The sequence below is a fragment of the Meriones unguiculatus genome, chromosome 3 (genome assembly GCF_030254825.1).
Source record: "Meriones unguiculatus strain TT.TT164.6M chromosome 3, Bangor_MerUng_6.1, whole genome shotgun sequence".
Classification (NCBI taxonomy): domain Eukaryota; kingdom Metazoa; phylum Chordata; class Mammalia; order Rodentia; family Muridae; genus Meriones; species Meriones unguiculatus.
Window position 1 is genome coordinate 170444947 of NC_083351.1, and position 18220 is coordinate 170463166.

Genomic DNA, 18220 nt, shown 5'->3' on the forward strand with positions numbered 1-18220 from the left:
AAAGAGCAGGCCAATCAGTTTTTGAGGAAGCACTATTCCTAATTGTCTGAGAAAGCACCAGATTGATTTCCAAAATGGTTATATAAATTTACATTCCCACCAACAGTGGAGGAAGGTTCCCCTTTCTCCACATCCTCTCCAGCATTTGTTGTCACCTGAGTTATTCATCTTGGCCATTCTGATGGGTATAAGGTGAAATCTTGGGGTTGTTTTGATTTGCATTTCCCTGATGACTAAGGACGTTGAACATTTAAGTGTTTCTTTGACATTCATTATTCCTCTATTGAGAATTCTCTGTTTAGCTCTGTACCCAATTTTTTAATTGGATTACTTGATTTGTTGCTGTTCTTGAGTTCTTTATGTATACTGGATATTAGCCCTCTGTCAGATATAGGGTTGATGAAGATCCTTTTCCAATCTGTAGGCAGTCATTTTGTTTTGACTACAGTATCCTTTGCTTTACAGAAGCTTTTCAGTTTCCTGAGGTTCCATTTACTGATTGTTGTTCTTAGAGCCTGTGCTGTTGGTGTTCTGTTCAGGAAGTTGTCTCCTGTGCCAATGAGTTCCAGGCTCTTCCCTACTTTTTCTTCTAACTGGTTTTATGTTGAGATCTTTGATCCACTTGGACTTCAGTTTTGTGCAGGGTGATAAGTATGGATCTATGTGCATTTTTCTGTATGTAGACATCCAGTTAGACCAGCACCATTTGTTGAAGATGATATCTTTTTTCCATTGTTTGGTTTTGGCATCTTTGTCAAAAATCAGTTGTCCATAAGTGTTTGGGTTCATTTTTCGGTCTTCTATCCAATTACATTGATCCACCATTCGGTTTCTGTGCCAGTACCATGCAGTTTTTATTGCTGTTGCTTTATAGTACAGCTTGAGATCAGGGATGGAGATGCCTCCAGAAGATCTTTTATTGTAGAGGATTATTTTAGTGATTCTTGGTTTCTTGTTATTCCATATGAAGTTGAAAATTTTTCTTTCAAGGTCTGTAAAGAATTGTGTTGATAATTTGATGGGAATTGCATTGAATCTGTAGATTGCTTTTGGTAAGATGGCCATTTTTACTATATTAATCCTGCCAAGCCATGAGCATGGAAGATCTTTCCATCTTCTGATATCTTCTTCTAATTCTTTCTTTAGAGACTTGAAATTTTTTTCATACAAATCTTTGACTTGCTTGGTTAGGGTCACTCCAAGGTACTTTATGTCCTTTGTGGCTATTGTGAAGGGTGTTGTTTCCCTAATTTCTTTCTCACCCCTTTTGTCTTAAAATATTTTTAAGTTTATAAAATTCTTCTATATATTTGTATTAAAACAAGCAATTCACATTCCTGACTCGTTACCCCTCCTCAAATTCCCCATTAACATATTACAAAGACACTGTACATCAGTGTTTATTGCAACAGTATTCACAATTGCTGTTAGGAAACCAATCTAGGTGTTCAACATTGGAGGAATAGCTTAAAAATGTGATATAAGTGCACAGTGGATTTTTTTTAATCCATAAAGAAGAATGAAATCATGTTGCTTGCAAAAAAATGGAATAACTAGAGACAATCATAGTAAGCTAATTAACCCAATCTCACACAGTAGTTCTAAATGTTGCATACTTTTCCCCATGGTGTCAAATAATATCTAAGATCTGACTACAAGACTAAAATAGAGCTCACTTTCATTTATAGCAAGAGACTTAATATCACTGTTTATCCTCTTAACCACTTTAACAATAATGTTTTAAACCATTGCCTTTATTGGAATTTCCTCTAAGCAGCAAAACATGTTAGATAAGAGCACTTGCAGTTGTCATTTTTCACCATATACAGAGGCATCTGTCTTACTACAGGCATTAGAAATATAATCACAGCGTGTTGCAGGGTGAAGGGAAGTGGAATTAGCAGAGCCTTTGGTAAAGTGGCAGACAAAAAAAAAAAAAAAAAACAAACAAAACAAAACAAAAAAAAAAACAACAACACAGGTGTGTGTTTATGTGTGCGTGAGTTGTGTGCGTGTGTGTCACATGTCAAACCCAAAGAAGAAAAGTAAAAGCTAATAACACCCTGTGATACAGTCCTCCAGTAAGATAAAGAAATCCACTATGCCCTATCTCTTGAAAGTTCTACCATGGACCAGTACCTTCTAAATGATGTCTTCAGTCATACCCTGGGAAATATCCATAGAAATCATAGCAGTCAACAACAAGCCGTGGAGAATGTAAGAAAGAGAAATGAGCCTATTTCATTGTGAAGCCTTTGGAGATAATTTGTGGTTATTTTTAAAAGAAAAATTTTAAATGAAAATTCCTAACAAATGGATTTATTTTCTTTTTTTAATTTTAATTTTAATTAATCACAAGTTGTTTACTTTGTATCCCAGCCATAACCCCCTCCCTCATTTTCTCCCAACCCCACCCTCCCGGATTAATTTTCAATAACACAATTTTTAGAGTTTCAACACAACTGAAAGAGGCCAATGCACTGGCTGTAGCTACAGTGCAAGCTGGTCAAGAGGAGCCCTGATGAGAATGTAGACAAGGCTAACACATCTGTAACAACTCACCAGAGCAAGGCAAACACATTCTGCCTGCTTTCTCCTTGCAGATTTGCTGTCACTGCTCCTCTGTGAGCTGCAGGCTTAAGAAATACACCATCTGTTTGTTTATTTATTCACTTTAAATCCTGATGGTAGTCTCTCCCTCTTCTCCTCTCCTCCAGATCCCACCATCCCTCCCTCTTCTCCCTATCCTCCATCCCCTACTCCTCAGAAAAGGTGAGCCCCACCCTACCAACGCACACCAGCACATAAGTTGTATCAGGAAGGAGCACATCCTCTTCTTCTGTGGCCGGCAAGGCAGCCCCGCCAGGGGGAAGTGATCAAAAAGCAGGCAACAGAGTCTATGTCAGAGACATTCCCCACTCCCTTTACTAGAGGACCCCCATGAAGCCTGAGCTGCCCATTGGCTACATCTGTGTAGGGGGGTTAGGTCCAGTAGTCCATGCATGGTCCTTGGTTGGTGCTTCAGACTTCACAGACCACTCTGGGCTCTGATTAGTTGACTCTTTTGATCTTCTTGTGGAGTTCCTCTCTCCATTTTCTTCTATCATTCCCCCCACTTTTCTATAAGACTCCCTAAGCTTCACCCAATGTTTAGCTGAAATTTTTATAACTTCATTTCTTTTTTCTGAATTTAAGTTTCCACATTACATGATTGATGATAGTGATTAAAATAAAGTATATATTGGAAAGTAATTTTAAAATTTGAATTCATAAACTAAACAGATAAAGGTTATTTTAATTGTAATCTAAATTGAGTTCATATTTTAACTTTGTTCAATTTCTATTTAAAGAAAGAAATAGGAAAGTGGATCATATCTTAGATCCCCAGATATGAAAGAGAGTTTATGAAATGTGTTTCAGTCTGCGTGTCGCATTTCACCAGTTTTTCAATAGAATGGTTCACAACACTCCTTTCTTCTCAAAAATGTTTTACTTTGGTTGGAAAAGAGTCGTCATAGGATATCCTATCTAATATTGTATATTTGTTAGGGGTGCTATTATTATCCCCAAAAGCTTGGAATGGTTCTTGCTGTAGTTGTGATATGCAAGTAATTAAAAAAAAAGTGTCCATTCAGAGCAAACATCAGTTAACTCTTAGTTTGGTTTATGATGTATTCCTCCAGATGTTTTTTCATTCCACACTCTTGGAAGGGGGAAAAATACATATTATTCATTCTAGTAATGTTAATTCATGCAGTCTTACATCCAAGGTACTTTTTCGTATTGTACTTCATTCCCATTAACATTTTAATTTATTCATAGTTTAAGAATTTGGTTTATTATACAAGGTGTGGTGGTGCACACCTTTCATCCCAGCACTCTGGGAAGCAGAGGCAGCAGATCTCTGTGAGTTTGAGGCCAGCCTGGTCTACAAAGCAAGTCCAGGACAGTCAAGGCTACACAGATAAACCCTGTTTCAAAGAAAAAACAACCAACCACCCAAACAAACAAACAAACAAACAAATCCCAGTTTGGGTTATTTCATTGGAGAAAAGAGGTTTCAGCAGAATTAAAAGGCTGTATTAGTTAATTCTTTCCCAGAGTTAACCCTGGCTTCTGAAAGGAGTGCTTGAAGTAGCATAATATCTTTTATTTGGCAAGCATCAAACATTTGGTAAATGGATGAATGTATCCTATAACTAAATGTTTTTCTCCAAAAATTAATTTGAATATTATGAGTAAATGATATTCTGTTTATCCAAACTACAATAAAAATAATGAAATTCTTACTTAACAATTGTCCATTATTACTAATGACTAATTTACTAATTTATTTGATTACATTAACTATAACTAAAAAAGAATTAATTAATAAGAATGTGTTAAGTCATTTCATGTATTATATGAGGAACTTCCTAGATATGTTAAACTTGAAGAAATGTAGAGTGTAGTACTTGTGAGGTGAAACCAGGAGTATGTCAGGTTCAAGGTGTGTAGGGACTACATAGTGAGACCCTGCCTCAAAACCCCAGGACAACAAATCAAGAGATAGTATACAAAAGTGAATAACTTGAGACAACTGATGTTTTTTCTACAATAACAATGTTATAATTAATTTCTGCCACAGAATTGTAGTTGGAAGTCTGTCACTAATTATTCTGAAGTCTCTTAAGAATATTATTTTCATGCTATGTGCAAATTTAATCTCTTCCACTGTCAGAAAGCTGGCTTGAGATTTCAGTCAAATGTCAGATAAAACAAGACAACAGCAGTAAACAAGAGCCTCACAGAGTAGGAGGGCTTGAAGGAGACTGCGAACTTTCCAAATAGTAAAAGATGGGCTTTGCCCTTTGATCATGCCGTTAATCTTTCAGGAATTTAATAATGCTGGAGGCAGTTTTACCCACTCGACTAAGGGGTAGCTAATAATTACAATAAAATTTAAAGTGCCTGTAATAGCATGATTGGAAAAGAGGAAAGCAATAACAGGTTAGCTCACAATCTGAAGTGGGTAGCTCTTCATGTCAATAGATGAGCATCTTGGTATAGAAATGGGCAATGCAGGCAGAGCACACAGGGACCTGGCAAGCCATTACTAAATTCAAACAATCCTTGAAGTTCAGTGTCGTTTGATGGTGCAGTTGCCATGTCGAACATTTGATATTACAGCTTCTTTTTACTCCTAATCACATTTCTCCATCTTTCTCAAGCCTTTCTATTGATTTCACCTCTTTGAGTAGACTGTTACTAAAAAAGAACACTATGTGTCTCCTTTTGGCATAAAGAATCAGAAGGAGATAAAAACATGGCCACACCCACATTTAATAACTATGTCATGAAATTTTTGAATAAGCAAAAATAATTTTAACATCACAAGTTTATTTTTTTAAAAAACCAGGATGCCTCATTCCTAAATTTAATCTCATGTTAAAAAGGTTTTAAGACAAAGTGTAGAAAACATTAAAGATACCACCCAGGGATGTGGCTATTGCAATAAAAGAGGACAAATTCTTCCCAAAGTAAATTCTTTTGGTTAAACGTAACATTCTAACATCAAAACTGCATGCAGAAAAGTTAACATGTTTACTTTATGAAGAAATAAATATGACTAATCTTATAATTCTTACACTCATTTGCTTTAATACCAAAAGAAATGTTTTATAACCAGTCAATAATTATTGCTCCTTACCCACTAAGAGAGCCAGCTTTTAAAAATCTGATTATTCATTCATTTGTTTTCGTGTGTGAGAGGACATGTGGGTGCTGTGAGCAGAGCGCATGTGTAGAACTCACAGAACAGTTGGTGGTAGTTAGTTCCCCCTTTCCAGCATGTGTCCCAACAATCATTTTCAGGCCGCCAGGCTCGACATCACGGCCTTTACCCACTGAGCCATCCTGTTGACCATGAACAGTATTTCTTGAGACATGACTGATTTCTTTGTTTGTTTATTGTTTTTTCTTTTATAAGATTTATTTTTTATTAATTACAGTTTATTCATTCTGTATCCCAGCTCTAGCTCCTTCCCTTAGTCCCTCCCAATCCCACCCTCCCTTCCTCTTCTCCTCCCATGCCCCTCCCTAAGTCCAATGATAGGGAGGTCCTCCTCCCCTTCCCTCTGACCCTAGCCTATCAGGTCTTATCAAGACTGGCTGCATCATCTTCCTCTGTAGCCTAGTAAGGCTGAATCCCCTTAAAGGGGAGATGATCAAAGCCAGCCACTGATTTCATGCCAGAGACAGCCCCTATTCTCCTTACTAGGGAACCCACTTGGACACTGAGCTGCCAAGAGCTACATCTGTGCAGGGGTTCTAGGTTATCTCCATGCATGGTTCTTGGTTGGAATATCTGTCTCAGAAAAGAACCCTGTGCCCAGAATTTTTTGGTTCTGTTGGTCTCCTTCTGGATCTCCTGTCCCCTCCAGATCTTTCTATCTCCCCCTTCTTTCATAAGATTCCCTGAACTCTGCCCAAAGTTTTGCTATGAGTCTCAGCATCTGCTTTGGTAAAGCATTGCTAGGTAGAGTCTTTCAGAGTCGCTCTGTCGTAGGCTCCTGTCCTGTTCCCTGATTTTTCCCTCTTCTGATGTCTGCCCTGTTTGCCTTTCTGAGTGAGGATTGATCATTTTACCCAGGGTCTTCCTTCTTGCTTAGCTTCTTTAGGTGTACAGATTTTAGTGTGATTATCCTATATTATATGTCTATTTTTTAATTTTTATTGATTTCAGCATTTATTTTAAAGGTATACTTTTGTATATCAATTGTTTGGTAGCTTTGTTTTGGCTTTTATCTTTCTTGAATAACTTCAAATGCCAGTCTTTCCCTCTTTACCTACTGTATTCTATTTCTTATTTATTATACCTCTGCTTTCCCTCTCATCCCAGACTGAGCTCTCTCACTTCTTCAATCCTTTCATGTTCCTCTTTTTACTTAACAATAAATATCCTTCACTCTAAAAGACTACTAATTACCTTTCTCCAACAGTTCAATAGTACACTAGCGCCTCTGCCTCGGAACTGCATTAGGCTTGACACAGGTGAGATACACTAGTGACACTTTATGTATTTCATGTTCCCAAGATTAATACTCAATCATTATTTCGGCTGCTGATGAGTTAACTCCCTCCCTACATAGTAGAGAAGGAGGGACATAACTCAACCAATGGCAGAGCAACCGGAAGACTCACAGTGTGAGAGAAACAATGAATAGGAAGTAGGAAGACTACAAAACTGGTGGTTTACATTCATCCCAACACATAAACAAAATACAGGGAATACACACAAACCCGAGAAAACAAATCACATGAACTCCTCACAAGCTCCTAACTCCTTACTACCTATGTTCAAAGTTAATAATGTAAGAGTGCTTCAGCATAGGCCAAACGGGAAAAGTGAAATAATTAAGTGAATAGACTTAATGATAGAAATCACATGATCCCACCTCAGTAGATACAGAAATGGCCATCATTAATGCTCACTATCCTTTCATAATAGAAAGCTCTGAAGGGGCAACCAATAGAGGGGCACACCTCCACATAACGAAGAAATGTCTTCCTTCTGGCTATTTCTGTCCACATAATAGCAGGTATAATAAATGTGGAACACTGAAAACACTTTCTCTAAAATCAAGGTTTACACAAGGTCTCCACTCTTACTCAGTATAATTGTCAAAATCTTTTACTTTTTTAGACTCTTTTGTTTTTGTTTTGTTTTATTTTCTGCATTAATTTATTTATTCACTTTACATCCTGATCACAGCCCCCTTTTCCCAGTTTCCTTCCCTCACACACTCCTTCCCATACCATCTGTCCTTGTCAGAGAAGAGGGAGGTCTCTGGCACATTAAGTTGCTGCAGGACTAGGTGCATCCTTTCCTACCGAGGTTGGACAGTGCAACCCAGTTAGGGAAATGGGATCCAATGACAGGTATCAGAGTCAGAGAGTAGTTGTCAAAATCTTAAGGCAAGGCAATAAATAGAAAGAAGTAAAAAGGAAACCATTAGGAAAGGGAGACAAATAATCCCTGTTTATAATTTAAAATAGTTCAAAGACCTTAATATTCCAGCCATAAAATTAAAACCCTAATGATATTCTGATACACTCATCAAAGAAGCTTCCTCCTGCAGTAGATGGGAACAAATATAGAAACTCACAGCTGGACAATGTGCAGAGAGAGAATTTATGGTGGAACACTCAGTCAAATTGCTTCTCTGAAGGCTTAGGGAACCCTGGGGAAGAGGAAGTGGGAAGATTATAAGAGCCAGAGGGCACGGATAACACCAAGCTAGCAAGGCCTTCTAGACACACTAGGACTGATGCACATATGAACTCACATCGACTGTGGCAGCATGCACAGGGCCTGCGTGGGTCTGAAGCAAATGGGGTCTCAGCACTGATAGGAGAAGTGCACGCAAGCCCACATTTCTATCCCAGAAGCTGTCTACAGTTTATCACAAATAGAAATCACTTCTCTCCAGTGGAGGCTCACTGGAGATATACATCATTTTTAAGTACAGACCTCATGCTTATTAGTAAATGGTCTTTGGCTTGTATTGTTTGTTAGTTTTGTTTTATTGCAGTTTGCTTTTATTTTATTATTATTCTTTGTATGCCTATTTGTTTTCTTAGGAGAGCTAGAAAGGGTGTGGATTCTAATGGGAAGGTAGGAGGGATCTCAGAGGAGTTGGAGAAGGGAAAACCATAATCAGAATATATTGTATGAAAAAAAAATCTGTTTTCAGTAAGAAAGGAAAAATAAATAAAACCACTGAAACTACTGGAGGAACACACTTTAAAATATAGATAAAAACTGTCTGAAAAAGGACTCCAGTAGTCCTGGAGATAATCCTCAAAATGTACTTCAGAGCAATCAGAAGTGAAAGAAGACAAGCCAAGAATAAGGGAAAAACTTTTCCAGCTGTATATCTGACACAGGATTAATATGGAGCATCTGTAAAGAACTGTTTTCTAATGAGAGGCAGAGAAGGGGTGGATCTGGGTGGGAGGGGAGGTGGGAGGAACTGGGAGTAGTGGAAAATGAAAAATCATAATACATTGAGAAAAAAATACTTTTTTCCTTTTTAAAGATGTTTTCATTTTCCTTTATTATTATTTACAATGTATTCACTTTGTATCTTGACTGTAGACCCCTCCCTCTTCTCCTCCTGGTCCCATCCTCCCTCCCTCTTCTCCCCCATACTCCTCCCTTAATCTACTTATAGAGGTGGTCCTCCTCCCTTATGGTATGACCCTAGCCTATCAGGTCTCAGCAGGACTGTTTGGATCTTCTTTCTCTGTGGCCTAGTAAGTCCACCTTGCCAGGGGGAGTTGAACAAAAGAGCAGGCAACCAAGTTCATACCAGTGACTACCCCTGCTCCCCTTATTAGGGAACCCCCATGGATACTGAGCTCCCCATAGGCTACATCTGAGAAGGGGATCTCAGTCCTCTTCATGCAAGGTCTTTGGTTGATTAATCAGTCTCTGAAGGACTCCCTGGGCCCAGAATTTTTGGCTCTGTTGGTCTTCTTTTGGATCTCCTGTCCTTTCCACTTCTCTATCTCTCCTTTCTTCCATAAGATTTATCACCCTGCACAAAACTAAAGTCCAAGTGAATCAAAGACCTCATCATAAATCCAGACATATTAAATCTGCTGGAAGAAAAAGTGGGGAAGAGCCTTGAACTCATTAGAACAGGAGAAAACTTCCTGAACAGAACACCAACAGCACAGGCTCTAATATCCACACTCAATAAATTGAACCTCATGAAACAGAACAGCTTCTAGAAAGCAAAGGACACTCTCAACAGAACAAACGACAGCCTACAGACTGGGAAAAGATCTTCATCAACCCTACAGCTGACAGAGGGTAATATCCAGAAAATATAAAGAACTCAAGAAGTTAAACACCAACAAACCAAGTAATCCAATTAAAAAATGGGATATAGAGAATTTTCAAGAGAGGAATATCAAATGGCAGAGAAACACCTAAAGAAATGCTCAAAGTACTAAGTCATCAGGTAAATGCAAATCAAAATAACCCTGAGATATCACATTACAGCCATTGAGATAAAAAAATCAAGTGACAACACACACTGGAGAGGATGTAGAGAAAGGAGAATCCTCCTCCATTGCTGGTGGGAGGGCAAACATGTACAACCACTTTGGAAATCAATCTGGCACTTTCTCAGAAAATTAGGAATAGTGCTACCTCAAGATCCAGCTATACCACTCCTAGGCATATATCCCAAAGATGCTCAACCATACAACAAGGACATTTGGTCAACTATGCTCATAGCAGCTTTATTCATAATAGCTGGAAACACAATCTGGAAACAACCTAGATATCTCTCAATGGAGAAATGGATACAGAAATTGTGGTACATTTACACAATGGAATACTACTCAGCAATTAAAAATGAAGAAATCATGAAATTTGCAGGCAAATGGATGGAACTGAAAAGATCATCCTGAGTGAGGTAACCCAGAAACAGAAAGACACATATGGTATATACTCACGTATAAGTGGATATTAAGCATGTAATATAGGATAAACATACTAAAATATATAATCTTATATAAGCTAAACACTAAGGAGGACCCTCGGGAAGATGCTTAATCCTCACTCAGAAGGACAAACAGAATAAACATCTGAAATAGAAGACAGGGAACAGGACAGGAGCCTTCCACAGAGGGCCTCTGAAAGACTGCCCAGCAGGGTATCGAAGCAGATGCTGAGAATCAGAGAGAAAATACTTTCAATAACAGAAAAAATAATAAAGAAACATAAACTGCAAAATTTAAACACTAGAAATATAAATCATCCTATTAATAATTGAATAGTTCTCAGAGAAAGAAATACAAATGGCCAATAAATACTCGAAAACCGTTGAGCATGTTTTATCGTCATGGAAACACAAATTAAAACTGATATAAGTTTCTGTTTCTCTGCTGTCAGAATAGTTCTTATCAAGAAGACAGAGATGAGTGTCATGAAGAATGAAGACAAAGGATCCACCATGCACTTCTGTTGGGAATGTAAACCTGGTATAGCAACCATAGAACCTTTAATTTCCTTTGATTTTTTGTGTTTCTTTTTTCCTATTCCTTTGTCTGTATCACATTCAAAAAAAAAAAAAAAAAAACCCTTGCGTTAGGGGCTGGAGAGATGGCTTATTGGTTAAGAGAAGCTTCTGCTCTTCCTGAGGACCCAAGTGAGGTTCCTAGCACACACACACACACACAAAGTAGGTGAGTATTTGGACACAAAAGTCCTTTGGGAATGAATGAGGTGATGATTAATTTAACATTTCAACTAAGATCACCAGGAAAGAGAGTCTCATTATCTGGATCATATTGGCCTGTGGGCATGTCATTGGGGGTTATTTTGATTCTTACTAGAGCTACCCCTTTGTGGCTGGCACCATACTTAGGCTAAGCCCTGAACTGTGTCAGGATAAGTAGGAATCAGGCAGCAGGCATGCCTTTCTCTGCTCTCTTGTTTGTGTGATAAAATGACTTGCTGGAGTTCCTACCCTGGCTTCCCCCAACAATACATTATCACACCTAGTGTAAGCCTTTCCTTCCCTACATTTCTTTTCATCAGAGTATTTTATCACAGCAACAGGAAAGAAACCACAGAGAAGGGAAAAACCTTCTTTCACTATATAAAGTCTATTTGTTCATGAAGAGCATCTCTCAGGACATAGCTTATACTCCTAATTTGTATTCACAACATCAGGAACTATGTTCTATTATAGGACTGTCTTAGCCCATAGTTCAGTCTCGATTTAGTAAGAGTGCAAGAAATGAATTGAATGAATAAGTGAACTCAGATTAGAATACACTAGCTGCCATAGAGCTTGACAATAAGTAGATCATTTGTAACTTGGATGAGATTGGATTGTTCAGGGAAATATGTAGGTTCAGACATTGTTGAAGAATAAATGGGCTATGTTTAGATACATGTCTGGATGCAGCAGTGCTGTCAACATTTTGTCTGGAAGAAAAGAAATAGGAAATTAGAAAAAAAGGCATTGAGTTGAGTAAGGGTTCTTTTTCATATCAGAAAGATCTAGAAAAGCTGAAATTTTAACTTACTTAAAAATAGAACATTAATATAGGGAGGTCATGAGAAACTTTATGAAAGTATAAAACAGACCAGGAAAGAGAAGTGTCCTTATTGGACAAACAAACCCATTCCAAGGGTGAAAAATATACACATGGACAGAGCTAAGTTTGTATATGAGGTGACAGAAAATTGATACAATTCTATAGACATTTTTGTTGTGTAATGTTAAGTGCATCAGCCTTTGTCAACCTGTACAAATGTGGGTCTGTGAGACCTGGGATCCAAGGATCTGACAGAATGGGGCGGACTGCAATCTAATGCAGCAGAGAACCTTGCTTCTGTTTCAGTGCACTCTTTATACAGGAATTTAAAAAGAAGGCAGTGGTCCAAGGAAAGTTGTTTGAGTTCAGAAAAACCACGTAAATAAATGCCAGTAAGCACATACTAAATATTGACAGAGCAGTTCTTTCCCAAAACTCAGGACAGAGCAATTGAAAGTATTGCCTGGTATGTACTATACATTATGTCTGGGAAAGTATGAAAGAAAGGAAGAAGGGCATATCCAAATTCAGGGTAGAGTGATCAGATGGGAATCTATAGCTATGATTTGATATCCAACAAGAATAAACATGTCTTATAAATTGAATGTAAGTGATTGTCACAAGAAGCATGAAATTACATTCAAAAATAATCCAGGGAACAAAATGCCCTTGAGGTAAAGGGTCCTCTGCCTCCCCCCACCCCTGCCAGAGTTTCCCTCACAGGTCCCTGAGGCAATATTTATCATACATCATTCTTTTTACCATTGATGCATCTTGAGCTTTGTAATAACTGTGGATATTTCAAACAGCTAATGTATAGAATATGTGGAATTCAGCAATCTAAAAGCACTTCTGTAGAGCAGAATGTGATGTGAGCTGCTGAGATTAGGAGTCATTGATCCATGATAACACTCACGCATAGTGCTCACTTTCCCCAGTTTGTACATCTGTCTAGGTATAGAAAGCGTATTCAGTTTAAACCAGTCAAGCACATTATAAGACTCGGAAGACAGTGATTGCTGGAGTGTGCTATAGATTTGAGAGGAAATCAAGTCACGAATAAACTCTCTTATAGAAAGAAAGTACACATACTAGTTAGCCAGCTGCCTTGTGATCTAGGATCATAACCCAGAGTGAAAACACTGAGTAGCAATGAACAGCTGTGGCTGGTTTGAGTTTAAAAAGCTAGGAATGGAAAAGTATTAAATAATGGCAAAATTAGGGTGTGGACATTAAGCTGGCTGTTACTGTAGAAAAGAACAAAGGCTCGCTGAAGATGAGGACACAGAAGAACTGAGAAAATAGAACATGTCTGTGTGAACATCAAACACCCCCCGCTGATCTCATCAGTTATACAGGAACCTATGCTGAGAGCAAAATCCTTCATCAAATGTCAGAAACCAAAAAAAAAAAAAAAAAAAAAAATGGTGGGCAACAAACAAAGAAGGATGAAAGAAAAGGATGGAATAATTTCTAAACATTGGAGATCACTCATACATGTGGAATTCTATAGTAATCAGCCTGCAGACATCATTGAGGATTTATAACAATGGAAACCTCTCACCTGACTCCAGAAAATGAAATAAAAAAATGACTAAGTCCTATTTGTGAGTTCTCTATGGGAAAGCAAGGTTTGAGTTGAGACAAGGATCCAGAAAAAATAGTCAGTGAAGCTAGTCAAAACAGGGATCAGTTTATTTTTCATGAAATTATTTTTTCATCACACAGAACAAAGAACTATCTGGATAAAAACATGCTTAAATGAGACTTGCAGAACTATGTGGAGACATAATTTAAAGACAATAAAATGTCTGAAAAAGTGTGCACGTCTGGCAGAGAGCAAGCAAAGGAAGCAGGATGAGGAGCTCGCTTGCGTAGCCATCAGACTTCATTGCCTGGTCAGTGGGTATATGGGGTTCTTATATTGCCCAGAGGTGGTCAGCAATGGTATGGATTACCTTTAACCGTAGAGCTTGAAAGGAGTAGGAATGTGCCTAGAAAAAACATGAGAAAGTATGAAGAGTATGACAGGTAAATGCAAATATACATTAAACTGTACAAATACCGAAAGCACTTAGCACATAAAATGAGTGTTGAGATTTCACCTTACACCCATTAGAATGGCCAAGATGAAAAACTCAAGTGACAACACATGCTGGAGAGGTTGTGGAGAAAGGGGAAACTTCCTCCACTGCTGGTGGGAATGTAAATTTGTACAACCACTCTGGAAATCAATTTGGCACTTTCTCAGACAACTAGGAATAGCACTTCCTCAAGATCCAGCCATATCACTCCTAGGCATGTATCCAAAAGAGGCTCAAGTACACAACAAGGACATTTGCTCAACCATGTTTGTAGCAGCTTTATTTCTAATAGCCAGAAGCTAGAAACAGCCCAGATGCCCCTCAACTGAAGAATGGATGCAGAAATTGTGGTAAATCTACACAATAGAGTACTACTCAGCAATGAAAAATAAGGAAATCATGAAATTTGCAGGTAAATGGTGGACCTGGAAAGTATCATCCTGAGTGAGCTATCCCAGAAGCAGAAAGACCTACATGGTATATATTCACTCATATAGACATATAACATAAGATAAACCTACTAAAATCTGTACATCTAAAGAAACTAATCAAGAAAGAGGACCCTGACTAAAATGATCAATCCTCAACCCGAAAGACAAAGAGGATGGACATCAGAAGAAGAAGAAAACAGGAAACAACCTAGAAACCTGCTGCAGAGGGCCTCTGAAAGGCTCTGCCCTGCAGACTATCAAAGCAGACGCTGAGACTTATGGCCAACTGTTGTGCAGAGTGCATGGAATCTTATGTAAGAAGTGAGAAATAGTAAGATCTGGAGAGGATAGGAACCCCACAAGGAGAGCAACAGAACCAGAAAATTTGAACACAGGGGTCTTCCCAGAGACTCATACTTCAACCAAGTACCAGGCATGGAGATAGCCTAGAACCCCTGCACAGATGTAGCCCATGGCAGTTTAGTGTCCAAGTGGGTTCCATAGTAATGGGAAGAGGGACTGCCTCTGGCATAATCTGATTGGCCTGCTCTTTGATCACCTCCCCCTGAAGGGGGAGCAGCCTTACCAGGCCACAGAAGATGACAGTGCAGCCACTCCTGATATGATCTGATAGACTAAGATCAGAAGGAAGGAGAAGAGGACCTCCCCTATCAGTGGACTTGGGGAGAGGCATGGGTGAAGAAGAGGGAGGGAGGGGCTTATGGGGGGATACAAAATGAATAAAGTGTAATTAATAGTATAAATAAATAAATAAAAAGCCATTTAGTGTTGAGAGCTCAGATGTTGTTCTGTAGGATCTTGGAAGACAAGAATATTGAGAGCAGTACAGATGATGGAGACCTGGCTTGTGAAGTTTCAGAGGGGAGAAAAGATTCTTTCAGGCCTTTTGTGTGACTAATCTGTGGTGTCTCGTCAGCTAGAGCTGAAGAATCAGCTGTGAATAAGAGCAGACCAGTGTCATCAAAATGAAAATTTCTGGGGACATTAACTCAGTGTCAGCACACAGAGGTGTGTTCCAGGAGAGGCCGAGGTTGCACCTCCTATTGGCAGACAAACTTGGGTAAGACTCAAGCCGGTAGGGCTTGTTTTGAAGGTATGAAGGGGTCCTGGAGAACAGATGAGGATTGGCACCCTGTGGCAGGGCTGGAGTCCCTGAAGAGAGTCCAGGAGAGGCTGTTGGTGAAACTGTAGCCTAGTTGTAGCTGAAGACCTCAGCATTTTGGAGATCCCAGTACCATGAGACAACCACCAAGGATAGCAGCATGTATGGAGTGGGGCTGGACTGAGTGTAGGAGATGATCTGTGGGTGCAGAGCGCTGACCCATGCACTGAGGGGGAGCCCAGAATATCATGAGTAGATCCCAGATATTAGAGCCTAACTTATTTCCACAGCTGGTGTTTGGTTGTGGCTGTGACCTAGATGCAGTTTTTTTTTTAAACTCTATTTTATTTGGGGTTCCTCAAACCTCTACCTCCCTTCCAACTCCCCAACCCTAGGTAGGAGAGAAAGGAGACATAGGACTCTTTAGACTCAGTTCCAGCTGATTAGGGCCATAGGGTTCTTTGGGAAAATACTAATCTCAGTGGTCAGGATACCTAGCAGTTCAGCAAATGGTAAATGCAGCAAGATAAACAAGCAGCCTTCTTCCTCCTGGTGGGGTGACCTAGCCAGCCACAGAGGAAGAGGATCCAGGCAGTCCTGATGGGACCTGAGTGGCTAGGGTCAGACAATAGTGAAGGAGGACCTCCCCTATCAGTGAACTTGGGAAGAGGGAAAGGTGAGGAAGAGTGATGGAAGATGGGACTGGTAGGAGATGAAGGAGGGGGCTACAACTGGGATACAACATGAATAAACTTTAAATAATAATAATAATAATAATAATCCTCTAAAAATTACTTCTTGTTCCCTGGGGAAGGGGGGGGGGTAAAGATATCTTTTGGGTATCCTTAGAAAATTAGAATATTGGAGCATACCCGTCTGGCAGCAGACTTGGCAGCAATTGGGAAGCAAACAGGCAGGCTGAAGAGCTGGAGGGAGAGGGAGCCAGGGAGGGAGCGAGCAGGCAGTGTGGGCACTGGAGATGAGGCTCATCAGGAGCAGCTGCTAAGACGACATGGCCTCTGCCATGAAGTTGGTGACAGAGCTGAATGAACCTCTATATAAGAAAGATAGAAAATTAATGTAGTTGGTGCTAGGCGATCTTCTTGGACTGTCATTAGTAGCATTGAGCAGAAAACCATGGCAGATGGAAATGAAAAGAAGTTGGGAAAATAAAAACTTACCAGGAGAAGATTGAGAAGGAGCTGGAGACAGTTTGCAATGATGTCTTGTCTCTGCCTGACAAGTTTCTCATTAAGAACTGCAATGATTTTCAGTAGGAGAGCACAGTGTTCTACCTGAAAATAAAGGGTGATTACTACCGATGCCGGGCACAGGTGGCTTCTGGGGAGAAGAAAATAGGGTGGTTGAAGCATCTGAGGCCACCTATAAGAACACCTTTGAAATCAGCAAAGAGCACATGCAACCAACACACCCCATCCAGCTTGGCCTCACCTTGTTTTTCTGTGTTCTGCTATGAGATTCAGAATACACCAGAGTAGTCCTGCCTCTTAGCCAAACAAAACTTTGATGAGGACCCATCATCAAATGAGGATTCCTATAAGGACTTCACTCTCATCATGCTGTGAGACAACCTCACCCTCTGGAGAGGGACCAGCAAGATGAAGAAGCAGGAAAAGGCATCTGAAGACCCTTCAGGTCCCTGACCCTTCTCTTACCCGCCACCACCAATCATCACCAATTCTTCCTTGTCACAGTCAGTACATCTAGTTCTAACCCCATTTGTATTGTCAGCACAGCTCTTCAGATCTGCCCTCCTTGCCCCTTGGGAAGCAGTTTAATATGAACCTTCATGGGCATTGCTGGACTTACAGTTGCTTTGAGACACTTCCTTGTTAAGGTGTGCAGTGACGTGTGTTCTGAATGAGGAATCTATTATGTCTGTTGATCTATAGCAGATCCAGGTGACAGGACTGAGGGGCATAGAAAGAAGAATTAGTCAACACAGGCCATGGCTGCTATTTAAAACAAGCTGATAGTGTTTTGTTAAGCAGTACATCCTGTGCATGCAGAAAAGAATTCGACCCTCTCGTCCCTTCTTTCAGCTAATGGAACCTGACACAGCGACAACTTGTTCCTTCACCGTCAGCTTTATAAACTGTGCCTTTTTAAATTAGAATGTGTGCAGTGCATTTCTTTTCAGTGCAATGCATCAGAAGTTTTGATATATGTAACTTTTTTGTGTGTGTACAACCACTCTGGAAATCAATCTGGCACTTTCTCAGACAACTAGGAATAGCGCTTCCCCAAGATCCAGCCATACCACTCCTGGGCATATATCCAAAAAAGGCTCAAGTACACAAAAAGGACATTTGCTCAACCATGTTTGTAGCAGCTTTATTTGTAATAGCCAGAAGCTGGAAACATCCCAGATGCTCCTCAACTGAAGAATGAATGCAGAAACTGTGGTACATCTATACAATGGAGTATTACTCAGCAATGAAAAATAAGGAAATCATGAA

At 39.5% G+C, this 18220-nt stretch overlaps 1 protein-coding gene and 1 pseudogene across 3 annotated transcripts in view; both read left to right on the top strand.

The window, feature by feature from the left end:
• Nucleotides 1-18220, top strand: part of Cfap299 (cilia and flagella associated protein 299) — a 567892-nt gene that overhangs the window by 142952 nt on the left and 406720 nt on the right. The gene's annotated exons all lie outside the window — the stretch shown is intronic.
• Nucleotides 16624-17385, top strand: LOC110541878 (14-3-3 protein eta-like; annotated as a pseudogene).